The 16,802-nt window shown below is 46.7% G+C and overlaps 1 protein-coding gene across 3 annotated transcripts in view; it reads right to left on the bottom strand.

Annotated features, from left to right (window-relative positions):
- LOC143926771 (SLAIN motif-containing protein-like) overlaps positions 1 to 8,353 on the bottom strand; it is a 55,540-nt gene extending 47,187 nt beyond the window's left edge. For 2 of the 3 annotated variants that reach the window (XM_077450844.1, XM_077450908.1), the window contains exon 1: positions 8,156 to 8,352. The gene's annotated coding sequence lies outside the window, so the exon portion shown is untranslated. Of the gene's footprint in view, positions 1 to 8,155 lie in introns of all 3 variants that reach the window. The other variant, XM_077450971.1, reaches the window with a different exon arrangement.
- Positions 8,354 to 16,802: the final 8,449 nt, after the last annotated feature.

The following is a 16,802-nucleotide window of genomic DNA, read 5'->3' as shown; positions in this document are numbered from 1 at the left end:
TCAAGCTCTTAAAAGTATGACAAAAAAATAAAAAAGGGGGGGGAAGGAGGAAAGACTTCCTAAAACAGAACAGAATAAAGGTTACAATCCCTGTCAGGTTTTTTGCCACCTGTGTCCCAGTGAGGAGATTTCCCTTCACTTTCTGTCCAATAGCTAAAACAGGAAGTGAGACAAAACCCCCATTAAAGTGAGGGAATTCCTGGTTGTCACCAGAAATAGCGTCCCCATTGGAAGATTTCACATTTATTCCTGTTCTGGGGACAACCCAAAATTTGAGATTTGTTTCTCCCTCTAATTCGATGATAAAAGTAACCTATTCAAAGAGGGTGAACCTCTAACAGATGGCATTACAAATCTGACAGGAGTTCTAAAGCCTCTTTGTGCTATATAAAAAATAAATCTCTCTAGAACTACTTTTAACCCGAACCAAAATCGCATGGTACAGGATCATTTGAGTTTGAGTGTCTACAAACATGTTGCGTTTATGATTCTGCATTTGGGGTGCTGTGAATACATTGGCACCCACAAGCAGATCGCAAGGGCAGTGCATTCAAATGTGGCGCAAGAAAGAGCATGGAATGCGCCTTTCCCACAACAGGTGCTGGTGTGAACGGGTCCTTAAAGTGGACCTGCAGTCCTGGTGACCAGGCCTTCCAAAAGTTCAGTTGCTCTTTAACCACTTAAGGACCAGAAAATACCCCCTTAATGACCAGGCCATTTTTGCGATACAGCACTGCGTTTCTTTAACTGACAATTGCATGGCCGTGTGGCGCTGTACCCAAACAAAAAATTTACATCCTTTATTTCCCCACAAATAGAGATTTCTTTTGGTTGTATTTGATCACCTCTGCGGTTTTTATTTTTTGAGCTATAAAAAAAAAAAAAAAAAGATATACCGTATTTTTCGGACTATAAGGCGCACCGGATTATAAGGCGCACTAGCAACGACCGGCTGATAAAATGGATATTTCCATATATAAGGCGCATCGGACTATAAGGCGCACCGGATTATAAGGCGCACTAGCAACGACCGGCTGATAAAATGGATATTTCCATATATATAAAGCGCATCGGACTATAAGGCGCACGGTCGATTTTGGGAGAAAATTTAGGCTTTTACGTGCGCCTTATAGTCCGAAGGTTTACGTCAAGATGACAGATACTGTTAACAAAGAACTCCAGCGATGTCAACAGGTCATATATAAGTCGCACCGGACTATAAGGCGCACGGTCGTTTTTGGGAGAAAATGTAGGCTTTTACGTGCGCCTTATAGTCCGAAAAATACGGTATATATAGATATACACACACACACTTTGCTATAATAAATATCCAAAAAAAGCATTTCTTCTTTTAGGCCAATATGTATTCTTCTACATATTTTAGTAAAAAATAAAAATCGCAATAAGTGTATATTGCAGGGATATACAATTAGCGGACCTCCAGCTGTTACAGAACTACAAATCCCATGAGGCGTAGCAAGACTGACAACCACAAGCATAACACCCAGAGGCAGAGGCATGATGGGACTTGTTTTGCAACAGTTGGAGGTCTGCTGATTGCATATCCCTGGTATATTGTATGGTTTGCGCAAAAGTTATAGCATTTACAAAATAGGGAATAGATTTATGGCATTTTTAATTATTTGTTTTTTACTAGTAATGGCGGTGATCAGTGATTTTTAGCGGGACTGCGACATTGCGGCAGACAGAACGGACACTTGACACTTTTTTGGGACCATAGCCACTTATACAGCGATCAAAGCTAAAAATAGCCAACGATTACTCTATAAATGTCACTGGCAGGGAAGGCATTAACACTAAGGGGCAATCAAGGGGTTAAGTGTGTTCCCTGGGGAGGTGCTGCTAACTGTATGGGGGTTAGGCTGACTGGAGGAGGAGAGAGATCGCTGTTCCAAATCACTAGGAACAGACACTCAATCTGTCTCTCCTCCCCTGACAGAATGTTGATCCGTTTATATTGACAGATCCCCATTTCCTGTCTCTGGAGCGATTGTGGGTGGCCAGCAGACTTGCGCTGGTTGGCTCACCCGTTTGTGAAAGGGGGCACGCCCACAAATCAATGTGTAGGCGATTGATGTACAATGACGGGCGATTCCCGCAGGGAAGTCAATCTGCCGCAGTACAACTGCGATGGGCAGTCTAACTAGTTAAAGAAAAAACAAAAAACAAACACAGTGCCCCCCTCAGCCTCAAAAACCATTCCAGTGGTGTAAATACTGTAGGGATGAAGGGCGAACGAGGAGAGGAGATGTGTACAGACGGTGCAATCTCAGGCAACAAATGAACCATTTCCTGTGGGACACGTATTTATTGGGTGTAGAAGACACTATACAAGTGTGCATATAGAGAACGGCTCATTTCTCTCTATACACCAATCTTTGTTATCCCCCCATAGAAAGTCAGCTGGAGGGCTTACTCATTTCATTACCAATTCTCTCTTTATTACACCTGCCACTTGTCCACATTTTATCAAGATTTTTTTGAATCAATATTATGGAAACATCTTGGTAATGGAGATAAAAATTCACAAACGAAGCCGACTTCCATTGTTTTAAATATGCAGACTGATTTGCATATTATGCAAACAGAATACAAGTAAAATGAAGAAGTTCACCTGGAAAACAATATCCAGAAAGAGGAACCAGGACCTCTATAGTGCAATACAAAGCAAGAACTCACCATAAACTAGGAGGGGACCCATTCAATGTAAAAGGTTGTCACTACATATCACATAACCAGTACTTACACCCACTGCAGTATGTGCAGTCACCATACACGATAGGACTATCCCGTTATACAAGCAATTTTATGTAAGACTCCCGATAGCTTTTCCCAACTGGGAGCTTGCCTGGAGTAGGCCACGGTTCCTTGACCAGGCCACTTGTTCATCTAGGAGCAATGGTCTCCAAACTGTGGCCCTTTGCATGACTTGATTCGGCCCTCAGGGCACTATTTATTCCTCCCACTGATAAGAGACACAAGGGTCAGCTTTCAGATTTTTTTTGTCAAAGCTTAAAGGGGTTCACCTTAACATGAAAAAAAACAAACACCTGGCAGACACCATCCCCCCAGCACCCCCCCCCCCCGTTTTACTTACCTGAGCCCCTTCATCTCCTATTCGGGACGCACTGTCCCTCTCTCCATGGGGTACCAGCTCTTGATTGGATAGATTAATTGCAGTGCAGCTATTGGCTCCCACTGCTGTCGATCAAATCCACCGACACGGACACCGGGGCCAAATGTGGCATCAGTGGACGCAAATGCTGGACTCTGGGGCATGCCCGTGAGGTTTCGTAAATAACCCCCAAAGTCTATTGCATTGACAAATTGTTACAATGTTTATACTCAAGTTCAACTGATAAAGAATGTTGTGATTCTTGGCAGACTGCGAGACAGAGAATTATTTGCATAGAAAGAATTGTGAAACACTTTAGTCAAGATCGCGATAACGATTCTTGATGCTCAATTGTGCAGCTCTAGCTCAGTCTAAAAAAAAAAAAAAAAAAATCTTGTTTGGTTACAGCGTTGCATGACCGTGCAATTGTCAGAGTGCAACAGTGCTAAAAGCTGAAAAATTGGCATGGGCAGGAAGGGAGTAAAAGTGCCTGGTACTGAAGCAGTTAACGATTCATATGGAATGAGAAAAGCAGAATAGGTTTCATAAAGAAGCGGCCATGTTAATGTTATTCTGATTACAGGACTGGGCAGCACATGTTGGGCCGTGATAACACAAATAACGTCATGCAATGTACTCTGATAAGGTGGCAGCTGTGGAATACAGATGAGGGTCCCTTAGATAAACAGACGTAACCACTTCCTGAAAGGGACAGATATAGAGCAGAAGACAGACATCATCTCCCCATCAGACACAACACCGCGCACTGCACTACTAGCAGGACCTCAAATAACGCTGTCAAACATGAATAAAAGACTGTCATAAAACCAAAAGCCATCCAAATCGGTGTGATGTGACCACCAGGAACACTTCCAGAGTAGTTGGAACAAGTTCCTGCGATCAGCTGCTATTCTGAGCCAAAACTTTCCAGGTCCCAACTTACACAGGAATAGGCGAAATGCTGCCAACCACACATTTTATTCCGCATTACCGGTATGCCAATGGGGGAGAGAACATCTAATTACCAGAATTTCAGCAATCTGAATGGGCCCTGTGAGTTTTGTTTTTTACTGTTATTGATAGGTAAAGGGAGTGTCCATGGGTACCTTTGGGCGAAAACCCTACAAGGACCTAATAAAAAGCATTGTTTTATTAAAAGTCAGCAGCTACAAACACTGTAGCTGCTGACTTTTAATGACACTTACCTGTCCAGCGAGCCCGCTGCTGGACAGGCAAGATCGGCTGCTCCATCTCAACAAAAGGAAAAAAGCAGTGGAGCCTTGCGGCTGCACTGCCCGTTTCCTACTGCGCATGCTCGAGTCGCGTGGTGCTTTGTGAATGGCCCCGCTGTTTTCTGGGACACACGTCCCAGAAGGCAACGGGGCCGTTCGCCGAAGAGGAGGAAGCACTGCGGAATAGGAAGAGGCAGATTAGGAACAGCAGTTCCTAGCAACAGCAGTTTCAGGCAAGTTAAAAAAAAAAAAAAAAAAAAGTGTGTTTTTTTTTTTTAAGCATATCAATGACAGGACTAACAAAATAGCCAAAAAGAATGGCAGCGGGATATAGGGCATTAAAGGAGCCCTTGTGGAACTACAGCAATCCACTAGAACAGGCAATCCCAACCCCAAGTCCCAGTCCGGTACCGCTCTGTGGCCTGTTGGTAGCCAGGCCACACAGAAGGGGACCAGAGACCATGGATCGTGACATTCCTGTCTGGACTGCAGCCATGCCACTTAGCAGCCTGTGTGTCCTCTCCCGTGGCTCATCCTATCAGCAGGTCAGGGGGCGGGAGGAGCTGGACAGAGAGCAGGTGGTGGGTAATCACCCTCTAAGTTGGGCAGCTCCCACCCTCCATCCAGACCTACAGCTCCTTCCACTCCCTGCCCTCCTGATAGAATGACACTGTTGGCTAGGGGGAGTTGGGGGGTCAGAGCAGTCGGGAGGAGGCTGCTCCTAAGAGCTTACGATCTAAATGCTGATTATTTTACATTCTGCTAAGTGCATCCCGGGCATGTGCAATGATTGCAGAGAATGGATTTTATACATTTATTTTCATCTCAGTGAACTGTAGATCAGATGATGCATTAACTCTTTAAAGTCTCTATAATCATATTACTAGGATTTGGAATCCCCCCCCCCCCCCTTGATGCACAGTGGAAGGCTCAGCCTACTCTGTCACATTCCATGTTATGTGATGTGATGTGATGTGATGTGATGTGATGTCCGCCCGCCCCCCCCCCCCCCCCCCCCCGAAGACTGACTCCATGAAACCACAATAGTATACACACCATTGTTTGTAGGCACCAAAACGTTCACTCTTTTCGGTTTCTTTTTGTTTATATCACAAAAAATGTAAAACTCCACTGGTGAGCAAATACCAACAAAAGAAAGCTCTATGTGAAAAAAAAAAGTGATCTAAAAATCTAATACAGTGCACAGTGTTGCATGACCACTCAATTACCAGTTAAAATACTGCAGTGCTAAATAGCAAAAATGGCCTGGTCATGAAGGGGGTAAAACCTTCCTGAGGTCAAGTGGTTAAAGTGAAGCAAAAAAAAAAAAAAGTGTTTTTTTAATCACTTACCTAGATGGGATTAATGCCCCCGCCAACATCTGTAAAACAGCAGTGTGTTTTTGCCACAAAAGTGGGAAGTTGTACGATTTAGGTTAGGTTCATACCTATGCGTTTTACATTTCATAGTAACACACAGTCCATTTAACATGATTTCTTATGGGTCATGTTCACATTGGTGGGTTTTCTGGAAAGGGTTAAAGCGGTAGTAAACCCACAATTTATTTTTTATTTTTTTAACACCTGCAAAGCAAAAGGCATAATGAGCTAGTATGCACCGCATACTAGCTCATTATGAAATACTTACCTTAGAACGAGGCCCCGACATCTGGCATGATCCACGCCGAGGGAGCTGACATGCTCCCTCTGTGTTTCTTCCGGGTATCGCGGCTCCGGCGCTGTGAGTGGCTGGAGCCGCGATATCGTCACTCCCACGCATGCGCGCGGGAGATTTCATTCCGGCCGGACACTGCCGGATTTTCAGGCCGAGAATCCCCTCGTGCGCATGCGCCACTGCAGTCAGCGGCGCATACCGAGGGGAATATCTCCTAAACCGTAAAGGTTTAGGAGATATTTTTTTTACCTACAGGTAAGCCTTATTATAGGCTTTCCTGTAGGTAAAAGTTAAAAAAAAAAAAAAAAAAAAAAAAAAAAAGAAGGAGTATACAACCACTTTAAGCCCCATACACACTATCAGATTTTCTGCTGATTTACCAAAACCATGTAGTACAAGGGCCTGCCGAATTGTATACACATTGAAACTCCTAAGGTTTGACCTCATATGGTTTTGGAAAGTCTGAAGGAAAAATAAAAATTAACAGAAAATTTGATAGTGTGGGACTTTTTTTGCCTGCAGCAGGTTGCGTTTTTGGTTCCATAGACTTCAATGGAAACATCAAAAACACAGTGCTTGCATTTTTTTTCTAGGCAGTCTGTTTCTCCTGCATGAGACAGACAACCCCCCCAAAACATTATATATATATATATATATATATATATATATATATATAATTTTATTAAGCAAAAAAAAAAAAAAAAAAAAAACACACTACACAAAGCCTAGCCTTACACACCTCCTACACCTGCTCAGATGTGAGCCAAAAGCAGCATGAAAGGCAAGTGTGATATGGGACATGCACCACACACACCGGCCACTTTATTAGGTACACCTGTTCAATTACTTTGTAAAACAAATTTGCTGATCAGCCTTCATATGGCTGCAACTCAATGTATTTAGTCATCTAGATGTGGTGGAGACGACTTGGTGAAGTTCAAATCCAATATCAGAATGGGGAAGTAAGTGGATTTAAGTGACTTTGAATATGGCATGGTTGTTGGTGCCAGACAGGCTGGTCTGAACATTTAAAAAACTGATGATCTTCCAGGATTTTCACGCGCAACCATCTTTATGGTTTACAGAGAATGGTCCAAAAAAGAAAATATCGAGTGGCATTTGTGTGGACAAAAATGCCTTGTTGATGTCAGAGAATAATAGGCAGACTGGTTTGAGATGATAGGAAAACAGTAACTCAAATAGCCACTTGTCACAACCAAGGTAAAAGGAATACCAATCTCTGAATGCACATCACATCGAACCCTGAGAAGATGGGCTACAGCAGAAGAATCAGCAGCATCATTTAAACACCAAGGCCTACCTGAGTATTGTTGCTTGCCATGTCCATCCCTTTAGGAGTACAGTGTGCCCATCTTCTGATGGCTCTTTCCAGCAGGATAATGCCCCATGTCACAAAGATCAAATCCTCTCACCATTGGACAATGAGATCCCTGCACTCCAATGTCCTCCACACTCACCACATCTCAATTGAATAGAGCACCTTTGGGATGTGGTGGAATGGGAGATTCACATCATGGATGTGCAGCCAACAAATCGCCTTGTTGAATCTGTCATGTAGAATTATGGCAGTTCTGAAGGCAAAAGGGGGTCCAAGCTAATTTTATCAAGGTGTACCTAATAGAGTGGGCGGTGTGTACAGGGGACATTCCTTCCAGGGACATCTATTTATTATACAGATCAGAGGAAGAGACAAGAGATGAGGGATCGGACTACAGGAAGCCTGGAGGACTGCACAGGTACCATGTGTGGACCTCAGGAGACAGGGTGGGCATCAGGTCTGCCTATTAAAGCCATGCAATGTGCCAACATGTAGTGTAGGTAGACTGGCATTGTCCCCGGTGATGACAAGGTATTGTCCCCGGTCCTTGCTCTGTGATGACGTCACAGCGTACCGGAGGTGTTGTTCCTCCCATATACGGGGGTCATCAATGAGCAGACATGCACCTTGAGGGGGCTGCACTGGATGCCCCCCGTACAGTGTGCGGTCCATAGCCATCCATTGTGTGAGGTGCACCGGATGGAGTCCTCCCAGACACACAATGGGCAGAAGCCCCCCTCCTCCTCCCCGGGGATCACACACTCTCCATCCTACCTCGCCGCATCCCGGCTCTCCGCTCCTTTCCTTTCCCTCCTCCTCCTTCTTCTTCTTCTCCCGGTTACCGGTCTACGGGCGCGCTCCCCCCCCCTCACCTCCGATCAGCACAGCTGCAGCATCTCGCGGGAACGCGCTCCGTTCATTTCAGTAGCACTTGTAGGCGAGCAGCCGGGTGGGCGGGGCCAGCCACCTTCGAGTACAAACACAGAGCAGGGGGAGGGGCCGGATCACATCTAAAGCTGGCAATGAAATGGGCGGAAGCCGGTGTTCTGGCATATAGAGTCCGGGCATCGGATACTGTCCGCCCTGTACTGCGCAAGCGCAGCAGAAGGAGCTCTCCGAAGATGAAAGGCGCCTGCGCTGTGGGTGGAGGCGGTAGCCCCACCATCTTCTAAGTGGACATAGGGCTGCAGCTATTAGAGGGCAGCTCACCACGCTTCAGGCACGGCCTCGCTGCGCTCAGCTCTTTTTATTCCAACTCTATGTTCACTTGGATGGTGGGGCTAGAACCTGGACTCAGCGCAGGCGCCGTTCATCTTCGGCTATTTTCGGAATCTGTGTATACTGCGCATGCACAGTACACAGTGGACACTATCTGATGGGGGACACAATATGATAGGACACCGGCATATAGCGTCCGTCCAACGGATAGTCTCCGCCCCGTACTGCGCAGCGCTTGCGCAGTACGGAGCAGGAGGAGATTTGGAAAATCTCTGAAGATGAACGGCGCCTGCACCGTGAGTGGAGGTGGTAGCCCCACCATCCAAGTGGACATAGGGCTGCAAATATTAGAGGGCTCCTCGCGGGCTCGCCGCGCTTTGGGCACGGCCTCGCTGCGCTCAGCTCTTTTTATTCCAACTCTATGTCCACTTGGATGGTGGGGCTAGAACCTGGACTCACGGCGCAGGCGCCGTTCATCTTTAGCTATTTTCAGAATCTGTGTGTACTGCGCACTACACAGCGGACACTATCCAATGGGGGACACAATGTGATAGGACACGGGGGTGAAGAAAAGGGCGGGGCTGTGTGTTTAGCGGCACTATTAAAGGGAAGGGCCTGGCCGGTTTGTTGTTTTTTTTTTGTTTTGTTTTTTAACCACTTCAATACCGGGCACTTAAACACCTTCCTGCCCAGACCAATTTTGAGCTTTCAGCGCTGTCGCACTTTGAATGACAATTGCGCGGTCATGCTACACTGTACCCAAATGAAATTTTTATAATTTTTTTCCCACAAATAGAGCTTTCTTTTGGTGGTATTTGATCACCTCTACGGTTTTTATTTTTTTGCTAAACAAATAAAAAAATACCGAAAATTTTGAAAAAAAAAACTTTTTTTTTGTTTCAGTTTCAAAACTTTGCAAATAAGTAAGTTTTCTCCTTCACTGATGGGCACTGATGGGGTTACACTGATGGGCAATGATAAGGCGGCACTGATTGGCACCGATGAGGTGGCACCAATGAAGTGGCACTGATGAGGTGGCATTGATGAACACCGATATGTGGCACTGATAGGCGGCACTGATGGGCGACACGGATGGGCACTGATAGGTGGCACAAATTGGCATGGATGGGCATGGATAAGTGGCACAGGTGGGCATGGGTAGGCGGCACAGGTGGGCATGGGTAGGTGGCACAGGTGGGCATGGGTAGGCGGCACAGGTGGGCATGGGTAGGCACTGATAGGCGGCACAGATGGGAACTGATAGGCGGCATTGTATTATAATATATTGCACTAATGGATGCCAATCAGTGCCAATCAATAATGCATGCCAATCAGTGATGCCCATTGTGGCTGGAGAGTAAAAGAAAATACAATATGGTAATAGCTTGTGATTGAGCCACTCCTCAATGAGAGGTAGAAATATTAATTAATACAAAGGCAGCCAGAACACAATGTCGAATCCCTAGTGACGACCATGGATATTAGTGCATCCCTCCGCAAGAAGTGCAAGCTGAAGTGGGTACTGCAAATTACATATCCACTGGCTCCCTAAGGTGATGCGGGGGAAAATGGACCCCTCACCAAAGTATATCTGAGCCAAAAATGTGGCCCCCAGGAGGTCCCCTGACCATGTGGATCCCTTATTGAGAATACCCAGGGAGCGATAATGTGTAGTGTCCCATCTGGTTTCAGTGCTGCCCTGTGTGAAAGAGGACTAAAATGCAGGTCAATGTGCATCAAAACAGTGCACAGGTGTATGGACCCATTCCCACCAATATGCTGCTGTAATGTTTGTCAGCTTCATGTGGCCCTGAATGGAACCCCAATGCACTTATTATGGACATTGCCAACAATTTACAATCATCTATGGTCCCTATCTCACGCACACACTATCTCACGCACACACAAAAAAACAGGGAGGGGGAGGCGCCTGAATGTAGTATTAAAATGATAACTTTATTAGGATAAGAGTAAAAACACTTACAAGCAGTGGCGGTGCATCCATTAACCACTTTCAGACCGGACCACTTTGCTGGTAAATGACCAGAGGTCTTTTTACAATTTGGCACTGCGCTGCTTTAACTGGTAATTGCGCGGTCATGCAATGTTGTACCCAAACAAAATTTGCGTCCTTTTCTTCCCACAAATAGAGCTTTCTTTTGATGGTATTTGATTGCCTCTGCGATTTTTATTTTTTGCGATATAAATGGAAAAAGACCGCAAATTTTGAAAAAAAATGATATTTTCTACTTTTTGTTATTAGAAAAATCCAATAAATTCAATTTTAGTCATACATTTAGGCCAAAATGTATTCAGCCACATGTCTTTGGTAAAAAAAAAGTCAATAACTGTATATTTATTGGTTTGCGCAAAAGTTGTCACATCTACAAACTAAGGTACGTTTTCTGGAATTTACGCAGCTTTTAGTTTACGACTGCCTATCTCAGTTCTTGAGGTGCTAAAATGGCAGGGCAGTACAAAACCCCCCCAAATGACCCCATTTTGGAAAGTAGACCCCCTAAGGAAATTGATAAGTGGCATGTTGAGCCCATCGAATATTTTATTTTTTTGCCTCAAGCGATTGAATAATGACAAAAAAATATATATTTTTTTTTTTACACCAAATTGTCACTAAATGATATATTGCTCACACATGCAATGGGCATATGTGAAATGACACCCCAAAATAAATTCTGCTGCTTCTCCTGAGTACGGGGATACCACACGTGTGGGATTTTTTGGGAGCCTAGCCGCGTACGGGGCCCCGAAAGCCAAGAACCGCCTTCAGGTTTTCTAAGGGCGTAAATATTTGACTTCACTCCTCACTACCTATTACAGTTTTGAAGGCCATAAAATGCCAAGATGGCACAAAACCCCCACAAATGACCCCATTTTAGAAAGTAGACACCCCAAGCTATTTGCTGAGAGGCATTTTGAGTCCATGGAATATTTTATATTTTGCCACAAGTTGCGGGAAAATTACAAACTTTAATTTTTTTTTATTTTTTTTTCACAAAGTTGTCACTAAATGATATATTGCTCACACATGCTATGGGCATATGTGAAATGACACCCCAAAATAAATTCTGCTGCTTCTCCTGAGTACGGGGATACCACATATGTGGGACTTTTTGGGAGCCTAGCCACGTACAGGGCCCCGAAAACCAAGAACCGCCTTCAGGTTTTCTAAGGGCGTAAATATTTGACTTCACTCCTCACTACCTATTACAGTTTTGAAGGCCATAAAATGCCAAGATGGCACAAAACCCCCACAAATGACCCCATTTTAGAAAGTAGACACCCCAAGTTATTTGCTGAGAGGCATGTTGAGTCCATGGAATATTTTATATTTTGCCACAAGTTGCGGGAAAATTACAAACTTTTTTTTTTTTTTTTCACAAAGTTGTCACTAAATGATATATTGCTCACGCATGCTATGGGCATATGTGAAATGACACCCCAAAATAAATTCTGCTGCTTCTCCTGAGTACGGGGATACCACATATGTGGGACTTTTTGGGAGCCTAGCCGCGTACGGGGCCCCGAAAACCAAGCACCGCCTTCAGGCTTTCTAAGGGCGTTACAGTTTTGAAGGCCATAAAATGCCAAGATGGCACAAACCCCCCCCAAATGACCCCATTTTGGAAAGTAGACACCCCTAAATTTAGGGGTACACTAGTGAGACTAGGTAATAAATGGCGGGTGCCCTGAAACTATAAAAAAAATAACTAACCAACCAGCGTCACCTGTAACAGTTATATGGTGATCACTGGTGAAAGGGTTAACTAGGGGGCAATCAGGGGGCTTTATGCGGTAGTATATGGGGGTCCCTGGTGCTATAAAAAGCTGCGGCGAACCTAAATACCTACCTGCTTAACTAGCGTCACCTGTGACACTAATACAGTGATCAGAAAAATGATCGCTTATTAGGCTGGGTTCACACTGGAGCGATGTGGGAACGCCACGAATGCGCGGCGGGTTCCCGCATCACATGCCTCCCGGCGGCAGTTCACACTGCCCTATGCGAACTGCTGGGAGTGTCAGTGAAATGTTAATGACACCCCCAGATCAGTTCGCATATCGCAGTGCGATCTGCAAACTCGGATCGCATGGTGTGAACACCCATGCGATCCGATTCTGCTGCGGACCAAAAAAAGGGTCCCGTGCGAGTTTGCGGCGGGTGCGGCGGGTGCGACACGAATTCAGCCATACTATCTGTATGGCTGAACTCGAATCGCACAGAGATCGGATGTGATTTGCACTGCAGTGCGGTGCGAATCACATCCGTTCTCATAAACCGCTGCAATGTGAACCCAGCCTTAGTGACACTGGCGACGGGGGGTGATCACGGGGTTAAACCTTTATTGGGGGGGTTAGGGGGGTACCTTAGAACTAAAGGAGGCTAACCCTAACTGCCCTAACAGTTATTACAGTCACAAATGACACCCGCCGGGTGATCAGGGGGTTAAACCTTTATTAGGTAATAAATGGCGGGTGCCCTGAAACTATAAAAAAATAACTAACCAACCAGCGTCACCTGTAACAGTTATATGGTGATCACTGGTGAAAGGGTTAACTAGGGGGCAATCAGGGGGCTTTATGCGGTAGTATATGGGGGTCCCTGGCGCTATAAAAAGTTGCGGCAAACCTAAATACCTACCTGCCTAACTAGCGTCACCTGTGACACTAATACAGCGATCAGAAAAATGATCGCTTATTAGGCTGGGTTCACACTGGAGCGATGCGGGAACGCCACGAATCCGCGGCGGGTTCCCGCATCGCATGCCTCCCGGCGGCAGTTCACACTGCCCTATGCGAACTGCTGGGAGTGTCAGTGAAATAATGACACCCCCAGATCAGTTCGCATATCGCAGTGCGATCTGCAAACTCGGATCGCATGGTGTGAACACCCATGCGATCCGATTCTGCTGCGGACCAAAAAAAGGGTCCCGTGCAAGTTTGCGGCGGGTGCGGCGGGTGCGACACGAATTCAGCCATACTATCTGTATGGCTGAACTCGAATCGCACAGAGATCGGATGTGATTTGCACTGCAGTGCGGTGCGAATCACATCCGTTCTCAAACCGCTGCAATGTGAACCCAGCCTGTGACACTGGCGACGGGGGGTGATCACGGGGTTAAACCTTTATTGGGGGGGTTAGGGGGGTACATTAGAACTAAAGGGGGCTAACCCTAACTGCCCTAACAGTTATTACAGTCACAAATGACACCAATGCAAAAAAAAAAAAAAAAAGCAATTGGTGTCACTGTGACTGGGGGGGCAGGGGTAATTGGGGGGGTGATCGGGGGGTAAAGGGGGGGGGGTGTGAGTGTGCCTGGCATGTTCTACTGTATGTGTGGTGTGTTGGTACAACTCACCGAACCTCTCTCCTCGGTGCCGGAATGAAAAATACCGACACGGAGGAGAGAATACATCACTTCCTCTCCTGTGTTTACATTACAGGAGAGGAAGTGATGTCACGGAGGATTTCCATTCGTCGAGAGCGATCGCGAGGGGGTGGCCATGAATGAATGGCCGCCCCCTCATCCCGGATCGCTCTCGAAGGAATGCCGACCGCCGCAGGCACCGGGGGGGGCCCGATCGGGCCCCCCACCCGCGGGCAGGCAGGGACTTATATATACGCCCATATGCCTGCCCGTGCCATTCTGCCGACGTATATCGTCGTGCGGCGGTCGGCAAGTGGTTAAGGGCACACCCTCTCTCCAGTTACCCTCCTCTGTGTAGAATGGATAGATTCATACATAGCATGAATCTATCCATGGGCGCTATAGCCACCCCCTATTCAGGCGTCCGACTCCTTTTTGGATGCCGGGCGCCTGAATTACAATGGTGGGGATGTTTTTTTGAAGCACCTGATTAGAGCCATAGGCTCTAATAGGCTTCAAAAAAGTGAACTGTGAGTGCAAAGCATTGCACTCATAATCCACCCTGCTGTGTTAGCAAAGCAAATTAATATTTGTTATTCTAACACTGAACCGCCTGTCAGCCAATCGAGGCCACAGATCTAATACCCGTCACCTGATTGGCTGAAGGCACAGGCACTCCGATTGGACATCTAATGGAACTGAAGAGAACCATGGAGGAGGACACAGGAGCCATCGCCTGACCAGCTGCATGTCCCACAGCTCACCGCTGTCACCCGCTACCAGGATGGGGTAAGTGTGTGCCAGTCAGGCGAGGGGGGGGGGGGTCACAGAGGCTTCATATGATAGGAACAGAGGCTGCATATAATGGACAGAGAGGCTGCATATGATGGGAACAGGGTGCATATGATGGGCACAGAGGCTGTATGATGGAAACAGGCGCTGCAAGTGATGGGCACAGTGGCTGCATTTTATGGGCACAGTGGCTGCAATTGATGTTTGTTTTTTTTCTGTATTTTTTAGAATTTTTCAGTTTGTTTGCGCCCCCCAAAAATTTTGAGCACCATCCGCCACTGCTTACAAGATGATAGAAGATGCATGCTTGTCAAAGTAAAGTACAGCCCTGGCATTTCACATGGCTCTGTGGGTCCCACTGCTGTTCCAGGTAGCTGAAATGGATCATAGTATTTCTCTAGTCGTCTGTCCAGGACAGCACTAGAGAGATAGGCTCCACCTCCAGAGGCAGGAAACACAAACCAGATCTTTAAAGGGCGGTCTCCGTCCCTTCCCCTTCAGTCTTTGTGTTTCCTCCACCGGAGGAGGAGGCTGGATCAGGAGCTCCCCTTCCCCTGACGGTGGGATAGCCCATAAGAGACGGGGAAGGTGTTCGGATTACCTGTTGGTAAACGGACGTTTTTGAAGTCCTCCGGTCGGGTTGACTGCAGCTTCGAACCGGCGTTCTCCTTCTGAAGCCCGGGGAGGGCGTTCGTTTCCCCACCTGACAATAGGTTCAAAATTGGGTGCGAAGTCAGGTGGGGGGCGGGCACAGGCTTCGAGTTCTGGCCTGTGCGTCACAGGAGGAGGATAGAGGACTTCCGGCAATCCACTACCGGTTCCGGGTCGCGCGGCGAGCGTGGACGTTCGGGACCTTGGCGGCTATTTTAAAAAGCCGCAGCCACGAGGCGTTCGCGCTGCATCGCTTTATCGCCATTACGAAGGGAAGCCTCCAGGCGGTTAGGCGTGTGCTTCAAGCGTTCGTGCTGCATCGCTTTATCACCATTACGAAGGAAGCCTCCAGGCGTGTTCCGATCGAAATGGATGCAGTGGAGAGTGGCAGTGGAGCCGAACCAGCTCAGGTAGGCAAACACAGAGGTGTCTTGTACCTACAGGGCTGGGAGAGAGGGGGAGGGGGGGGAGTAATGGACTAATCAATGCATAGGCATTTTGAAATGGTCCAGGTGTATTTTTCCTCCCTCCCTCTCTCAAACAGGATCCGGACTAAAGAGTCTTGCGAATCCTGTTAGCGGTTGGTGGGGTGCACATAGGTGTTTGGTGAAGGCGTCCTATTTTGCTAAAGGTTTCGCTGACGTTGGCTTGTCTGTTTTTTCCCTTCCTTCTTCTCTCCTTCTCTTGCCTTAGGCTCTGCCCAAAGAACCAGAGAGGTCAGGGGGGAAGAAGAGATGTCCTTCATGTATGAGTAAATTAAAAGAAGGATGGTCTAAGCCCCTTTGTAAACCATGCATAGACAAATTGGTCTATAAGGAAGCTACGGGAGCTTGTAAGGATTTGATTTCTGGAGTACAGAAAGAAATGGAGTCCATCAAAGCAATGTTAGCGAACCTTGAAACCCCAAAACCAGCCGCAGTTCCCTCTGCTTCCACCCCAGTAGTAGGTGACGAATCGGAGGAGGAGGAACTTGATTCTCTGGATGGCCTAAGTGAGGCGGCATCATCCAGAGATGTTCCTGTTCAAGGGTCAAGCTCTCCCAGATACAGGCTCTCACTCGAGGAGGTTGATGCCTTACTGGGGGTAATTTATGAGACGCTCGAAATCAGAGAGGAGCCAGTCTCCCTGTCCTTGCATGACCGGATGTATCAGACCCTAAAAACTGATTCAGTTAGGGTTTTTCCGGTTCATAGCACACTGATAGACTCAATCAAAAAAAGAGTGGGAGGAGCCAGAGAAAAAGTTATTTTTCCCTAAAAGCATGAAGCGGAGATTCCCCTTCAGCGAGGACCCCTCTTGTGTTTGGAATAAAGTGCCCAAGGTAGACGCAGCTTTTTCCCAGTGTGCAAAGTCAACAGATCTCGCCTTTGAAG

Source organism: Lithobates pipiens, unplaced genomic scaffold, assembly GCF_037356315.1.
Source record: "Lithobates pipiens isolate NorthernLeopardFrog02 unplaced genomic scaffold, aLitPip1_a1.2 Scaffold_1, whole genome shotgun sequence".
NCBI classification, from domain to species: domain Eukaryota; kingdom Metazoa; phylum Chordata; class Amphibia; order Anura; family Ranidae; genus Lithobates; species Lithobates pipiens.
Note: the sequence above shows the minus strand (reverse complement) of the source record. Positions and strands in the feature narration are given on the sequence as shown.